We start from the raw sequence: 7,429 nt of genomic DNA, 5'->3' as shown, positions 1-7,429 counted from the left end.
CATCGCCCCAAAAATGTCGATACTGCTAGTGCTCTTGCGTTGCTGCAGGAGGAGGAAATTGACAAAAGCAAGAGAAAGGGATTCTTCAGAAATGATACAAAAGAAGCTCCCAAGCTTTCCAGCAAATCTTCTGCTGGAGAGAAAGGCAAGGCCACATTGGCTCATCTTCAGAAGGAAGAGCCATGGAAGACAGACAAGTCTGACAAAGATGATAAGCTGGCTTCCCTTCGTGCTCATCGTAGGAAATTGGGTTTATGTTTCAAATGTGGTGACAGTTGGTCTCATGGGCACAAATGTCCTCAGCATATCCCTCTGCACGTTCTAGAAGAAGTTCTTGATGCTTTGGAATCTGATGACAGTGATTCTGACTCTCCAGCAGACCCTATCATTGATTCTGACAGTCCTGTGCTGGCTATTGATTCTAAAGCTGAAGTTCCCACTCAATCTAGAAAGACAATGAAGTTGTTGGGGCGTATTGGTAAGGAACATATTCTCATTCTTGTGGATTCAGGCAGCATAGGCACTTTTGTCAGCAATGCTTTAGTTCAGAAGCTGCAATTACCCACTGCAGACTGTCCAAGTTCGAGCTACAAATCTGCTAGTGGTGGCAGTATGTTATGCAGTTCAGTGGTGCCTCAATTATCCTGGTTTGTTCAGGGTCATACATTTGTTTCTGATGCTAAAGTTCTGGATCTCCACTGTTATGACATGATTGTGGGAGAGGATTGGCTTGAAGCTTGTAGTCCAATGTGGATTCACTGGACCAATAAGCAGATTTTTTTTAGATAATGGATGAAAAACATCCGGCCTCTACGCCCAAGGGCGTACACAGCCAATTATTACAGGATTCGCAACATTGGGAAAAATAGATGAGAGCGAAGCCGTTCTCAAAGATAAAATTACAGCAAATGATAAAAAGTGTTCCATCCTCCCTTGATGAACTCCAAAGCGATAGTCTCTATGTTTGTGCTCATCAAGGAAAGTGATGTCTTGGCTTGCTCCTCACGCTGCAGCTGCGCCCAGAAACGTAACCAGTACGCCCCCCTAAAAATAACCTGCAAAATCGAATGGTATTTGACTTTGTGAAAAATTATATCATTCCGGCATCGCCAGATTGCCCAGCAAACAGCAGCCACTCCCACCCAAATCAAATTCCTAATCTTTTTAGATTGATTAGAAAGCCATGAGCCAAACATATGCCTAATCGAATTAGGTGGAGTCAAACCTGTAGCGTAAGAAATTATCCTCCAAACCATTCTCGCGTACGGACAATCTAAGAAAAGATGATCTATAGACTCATTAATATTACAGCCACAACATTTTTGGCTACCCGTCCAGTTCTTTTTAGCGAGATTATCTTTTGTTAAAACCACTCCCTTTTGCAGATACCAAAGGAAGATTTTAATTTTGAGAGGAATCTTTAGTTTCCAAATACTCTTATGTCGAAATGGTGGGTTTCTATCTATCAGATATAGATAGAGAGAGCGAACTGTATATGACCTGGATGTGGTCATATTCCAGTTGAAATAATCAGGCTCGTCCACCAAGTTGACATGGGCGATTTGCGCTACAAGGTTTTGCCATTCAAGTAGTTTATTATCCACCAGCGCTCTCCTGAAGGATACCTGGAGAGGCGACGTGGCCATAACTTTAGCCACTGTTGCGTGTGAATCCCTCACTATATTGTAGATTGATGGATATTTAACTTTGAAAGGTCTATCTCCTATCCATGTATCTTCCCAGAATCTGGTCTTGGACCCATCCTTTACCACAAAAGAGCCAAGGCCGAACACCTCATCTTTAATCTTCATGAGGCCTCTCCAAAAATGAGAGTCATAGGATCTTGCCTTTACCTGGGTTAGTGACTTGGAATGTAGATATTTATTAGTTAGCAGCTTCTGCCACATGCCATCGGTATTCAGCAGGTTTACAAGCCACTTAGCCAATAAACACTTATTCTGCAAATGCAGATTTACGATTCCAAGTCCTCCTTGGTCCTTAGGACGACACAAGATGTCCCACTTGACAAGTCGGTATTTATGTTTATTCGATGATCCTTGCCAGAAAAACCTTGATCTAAATTTGTCCAGGTTTTTGAGAACCCCTTTGGGTATTTCGAAGAAGGACATCATGAACATGGGTAGGCTACTAAGAACTGAGTTTAAGAGAACTAGCCACCCTCCATAGGATAGATATTTCGCTTTCCAACAAGAGAGCTTTTTCTCGAAGCGTTCCTCTATTTTTCTCCATTCAGAATTTAGGAGTTGCCTGTGGTGCATAGGGATCCCTAGATAACTGAAGGGATATTCACCAGCATTACAGCCAAAGAGATTAGTGTAGGTATCTTTCATTTCTTTGGCGGCACCAAAACAGAATATTTCGCTCTTGTGGAAGTTGATCTTGAGACCTGATAATTGCTCGAAAGCACATAGCAAAAGTTTGAGATTTTTTGCTTGTTCTAGGTCATGGTCAATAAAAATGATAGTGTCATCTGCATATTGTAGTATTGATAAACCATCCTCTACAAGATGAGGAATGACACCTCTTATTTGATCATCGGCTTTTGCTCTCTTAATCAGGAGAGTCAGCATATCAGTCACGATGTTAAATAAGATAGGTGACATAGGGTCCCCTTGACGGAGTCCCCTCTTAGTTTGGAAGTATGGGCTGACATCATCGTTAATCTTGATTCCCACACTTCCTCCTGTCACCATACTTTCAATCCACCTACACCACTTGGAGGAGAACCCTTTCATGCAGAACCCTTTCATGCGTAGGGTTTGCTGCAGGAATGGCCATTTGACCTTATCATACGCCTTTTCGAAATCGATCTTAAGAATGATCCCATCTCGATTTTTGGTATGTAGTTCATGGATAGTTTCGTGTAGGATGACCACTCCTTCCATTATATTCCTGCCAGGCATAAAAGCTGTTTGTGTGGGGCTAATCACCGTCTTAGCTACATTGTTCAACCTATTTGTGGCAACTTTAGTGAATATTTTAAAGCTGACATTAAGGACACAAATGGGTCTATATTGTTGAATCCTAGTAGCGTCAGCCACTTTCGGGATAAGGGTGATGATCCCAAAATTTAGACTGAAGAGGTTTAGATCCTCCCGGTGGAAGTCCGAAAAGAGAGCCATCAGGTCATCCTTGATCACATTCCAGAAAACCTGATAAAATTCTACGGGGAAACCGTCAGGTCCTGGAGCCTTATTATGCTCCATCTGAAACACCGCATTTCGCACTTCGGCCTCATCGAATAGACTAGTGAGTGCCTGGTTTTCCTCTAGGGAGACTTGGGAAATATCCCCGATTTGTTCCTCCCGTAGAGAAATTTCCGATACATCCGGCTGTCCAAAGAGATTCTTATAATAATGGGTGATATGGCTCTTAAGTTGGTCAACACCGATAACCCTTCCTTGATCATTCTCAAGTTTGAAGATATGTTGTTTTCTGTGTTTGCCATTAGCTACTAGATGGAAGAACCTAGTATTATTGTCTCCTTCTAGTAGTGTTTTGACCTTTGCCCTTTCGTACAATTTTATCTCTTCTTCTCTTAAGAGAGACACTAGACTCTCTTTTAGGTATTGTTTCAGATCCAACTCCTGAGCGGATAGGGGAATCGCCTCCGCTTTCTTATCCATTTTCTCAAGAATAGCGAGAAGTCGTTTCTTCTCTTTTCTATAAGTTCCAGTGGTGTGTTTGGCCCATCCTCTGAGATGTTGTCTGAGTCTTCGTATTTTATTCTGCCCCCGCTCTAGAGGCGAACACCCTGAGTTCTCAGATTGCCATATATTGGCAACCATGTCGTAGAACCCGTCCCTAATCAACCAACCCCTCTCAAATTTAAAGGGACGTTGATCGGTGTGGTGGGTGGATGCCCTCGTATTCAGGATAAGAGGAGTATGGTCCGAAATATTTCTATCTCTTGGTTCTACCGTTGAGAGGGGATATCTGATTTCCCACTCAGTACTAACGAGGACTCTATCAAGCTTCTCAAAGGTTGGATCGTCACCCGAACCCGCCCATGTGAATTGGCGACCAGACATGACAATCTCTTTGAGATCAAGAGATTCAATAACAGCGTTAAACAAATTAGGCCACTTGAAATCAAACTCTCCGGAGCTTTTATCCTCCGGCCCTCTCATAATATTGAAATCCCCCCCCCCAATTAGATAAGGGAGCGATTCTTTCGAGCACGTGTTAACCATTTCTGCCAAAAAAGGCTTGTTTGTTTAGCTGTTGTGCTAGGCCGTACACCGTATACAGCACAAATTTGAAGTCATCGTGTTTGGATCGTAGGGTAAATTTCACATAGAAATCTCCCTCTGCGATGGCTCCAATATCAAAAACCTCCAAATCCACCCCAAGGAGGATGCCTCCTGATCTACCGTGAGGTGCCATATTGTGCCAGATGAATTCCCGGCCAGCGCACAACTTTTTTAATAAATGATCAGGAAACACATCCCTCCCGGTTTCAGAGAGAGCAATAAAATTTATTTGCTCCTCTTTTACTAAGTCCGCCAAAAATCTATGTTTAGCCAAGTCTCCAAGACCTCTGCTATTCCAGAATACTCCTTTCATTTTAGTTTAATTTTTGAAGGAGTTTTTGGCTTTTTCGGGAGTCTGCCGTTTTTGGGTTTTTTGGCAGCAGTAGACTTTTTCTTTCTACGGACAGGAGATAGATCGATAATGTGATCCACCTCCGTATCTTGCATGTTCTCAATTAGATTACCACTCACATGGCTGAGAACTGCTTCTAGTCTATCTTCCTTCTCCTCATCACTCTCGGCATGACTAAATTTAGATTTTGATTTATCTAATTTTTTGCTAGCCTGAAGCGCTAATCTATCAATTTCTAGATTTTTGATAGCAATAGTAGAGGATTTAATAGCCGAGGCAGTAGAACCTAGGTTGATGCCTATATTATTAAGGTTCGAAGAAATGCGATTATCTGAAAAGCTAGTAAAAGACGAACCTGTAGATTCGAGGTTCTTTTGTGCCGCCATTCTCGCAGTCTTCTTCAAGGTATGTTCATCTGCCGTGGCTTTGTTTCTGGCGCTCCTGCGCACTGTGGGCTCCTCCACCAAGTTCGGACCCTTGGCTTGCTGATTTGCTGCAGGGACCTTAGCGGTTAGTGCCACTTTGGTTCCCAATGGTGCCTCGGTCGGCTCCCAGGAAGGCACCAGCCCGGCCACCATTTGCCGGTCGCACATTTCATGTTCGGGCTGCACAGGTCCATGCACGGGCTGCACAGGACCATGCAGCGGCAGCCTGGGTTGTGCCACAAGGGTCGCCCCAGCCTGGTCGCTCACCATGCCAGTCAGCGCTGCATCCTCCCCGAGCTTGGCCGGCCGCTCCAGCTCGGCCGCGCTGGGATCCACCGGCGAGGCGTGTTGCCAGGCCACCGCGGCAGCGCCTCCGCCAGAGTCGGCGCTCCTCGGCGTCGGTGAACGCTCTGGCTCCGACGCCGGCCGGTTCCCGTCGCTGGGTAGCGGCATCTCCACCTCAGCAAGGCATCGCGCTGCTCCGCCCGAGCCAGCACAAGTCCCAGGTCGCGGTGACTGCCGTGGAGTGCCGGCCGCCGCATTGGTCGATAGGTAGACCCCCGCCGGTGGAAATACCGTCGGCGAGTCACACGCCGCACCACCCGAGTGGGCGAATATCCCTGCCGACGGAGACTTTGTTGGCGGTGCCGAGCCACCCGCTGAGTAGGGACCCAGCGGTGCTGCCGGCGAGGAGACGCCGTCCCCCGAGGCCGCACTCCAGGGCGCCTCCTGGGTGCTTGGCAAAGTCACCGTCGGCGTACTCTCCGTTCCCATCTCTGTTGCAGCCACCACGGGATCCTGCACTGTGACATCTAGAGAAAAATGTGATGTGTTGTCCTGCATACCTGCATCCTCAACCATAGCGGCATGATGTTGGAGTGGGGGTGCTGCACCACCAAGTTGTTTCCCCGATGACTGGTTGCTGGCATCAGATGACCGCTGGTTCTTGTTATTGTCATCCGTAGCATCGTTCATATGATGATCACCATTGCCATCCAGACCCTTGTTGGAATCATCTTCTAACAAGTCATCGTCATCCGGGTTGAAAGAGTCATCGGTCATCTCTGCATCTGCCGTGAAGTATACTCGGTAAATGCTCCTGTTGACGCAGATATCCACTTGCTTTGCGATCGCCTTGACATCGAAAGCTGCCACTAAAATGCGGACTTCACCTGTCTTCCGAAGATGAACCATATCCACCTTCTGGGTCGCTCCTATGCATGAGCCCACTGCCCAAAGCGGCAAATAAGACTTGAGAATCCTAGGAACATTGGTCACCGTCACCCAGACCTGATCAAGCACCCTGATGGGTTGGACATCTGCCTCTAGCTCCTCGAAACGAAGTGTTCCCTCCTAGTTTTTGGTGGTAATGTTGCGAATAGCAACCATCCTATCCAATTCTTCCTTGCAGGGGAAAGGAACAATATAAGATTTGTCTCCATTCACCGTGCTGACCAGGTCCACTGTACAGGGAGGATTCTTGCCAACTCTGACTGCAGCAGCTCGGCAGAGACGTTCCCCTTTTCAACAGTGACTAGAGCGGCAAAATCTGAATCTTCAAACGTGACGATCTGATTCAGTCTAGCTTGCTGAATCATAAAGAAGCCCATACCGTCTTCAGCAGCAGCACAGTAGGCGATTGTCGGTTTTGGTCCTCTGAGAAGAGGGCACCTGTTGGTATAATGATCTTCCAAACAAATTGTGCATTCCAATTTCACGTGTGGTTCTGCCTTGCGCTTTCGCTTCTGCTTGCCCTGATCAGCGCCGTCCGCAGTCTGTGGGGATGGCTCCACTCTATTGGCGTCTCCGCTCGGCCCGGCGCCATCGTTTGGGCGGCCAAACTGGCGCCCAACCGGGGCCGCCTTTGGAGGTTGCCCTGTGGCGGCGCCTGCTCGGCCGCGAGGACCCCCCCCCCCCCCCCCCCCCGCCCGGAACCGCGGCCGCCGCCCCGGTTGGGCAGGGGAGCGTGGACCTCGGCTGCCAGTTCATCTTCCCTTCCCGCCGCCCCTTGCCCTTGTGGGTGGCGCCCTGGATGCGCCCCCCCCCTCCCACGGTGCGCCCGTTGTCCCGCCGGCGCTCCGCGGCGTCCACCATGTCCGCCGGCCATGACAACCGCGGCGTAGGAGATCGGTGTGGTGGGCGGAAGGTGGACGACAATCGGGGAGACCAGGCGGCGATTAGGTTTGGCGAAGGAGTCCGCGGGCGAAAATCCGGCCTGTTTGTTGCGCTGGCTTCCCGGTCCCACATCTGACCGCTTAGCATCGGTTGGATTTTGGATCCCCCCGGAAAGATCGCGGGCATCCTCTCGCCGTGTTCCGGTGGTCCGCAACGCCGGCAGGAGAACGTCCCCGACCGTACGTTTGGGCGATTGGCGTGGC

At 48.3% G+C, this 7,429-nt stretch overlaps 1 pseudogene; it reads right to left on the bottom strand.

The window, feature by feature from the left end:
- Window positions 1-865: 865 nt before the first annotated feature.
- On the bottom strand, window positions 866-7,145 carry LOC120688727 (annotated as a pseudogene).
- Between the last annotated feature and the right edge of the window lie 284 nt (window positions 7,146-7,429).

Source organism: Panicum virgatum, chromosome 9N (assembly GCF_016808335.1).
Source record: "Panicum virgatum strain AP13 chromosome 9N, P.virgatum_v5, whole genome shotgun sequence".
NCBI classification, from domain to species: Eukaryota; Viridiplantae; Streptophyta; class Magnoliopsida; order Poales; family Poaceae; genus Panicum; species Panicum virgatum.
Note: the sequence above shows the minus strand (reverse complement) of the source record. Positions and strands in the feature narration are given on the sequence as shown.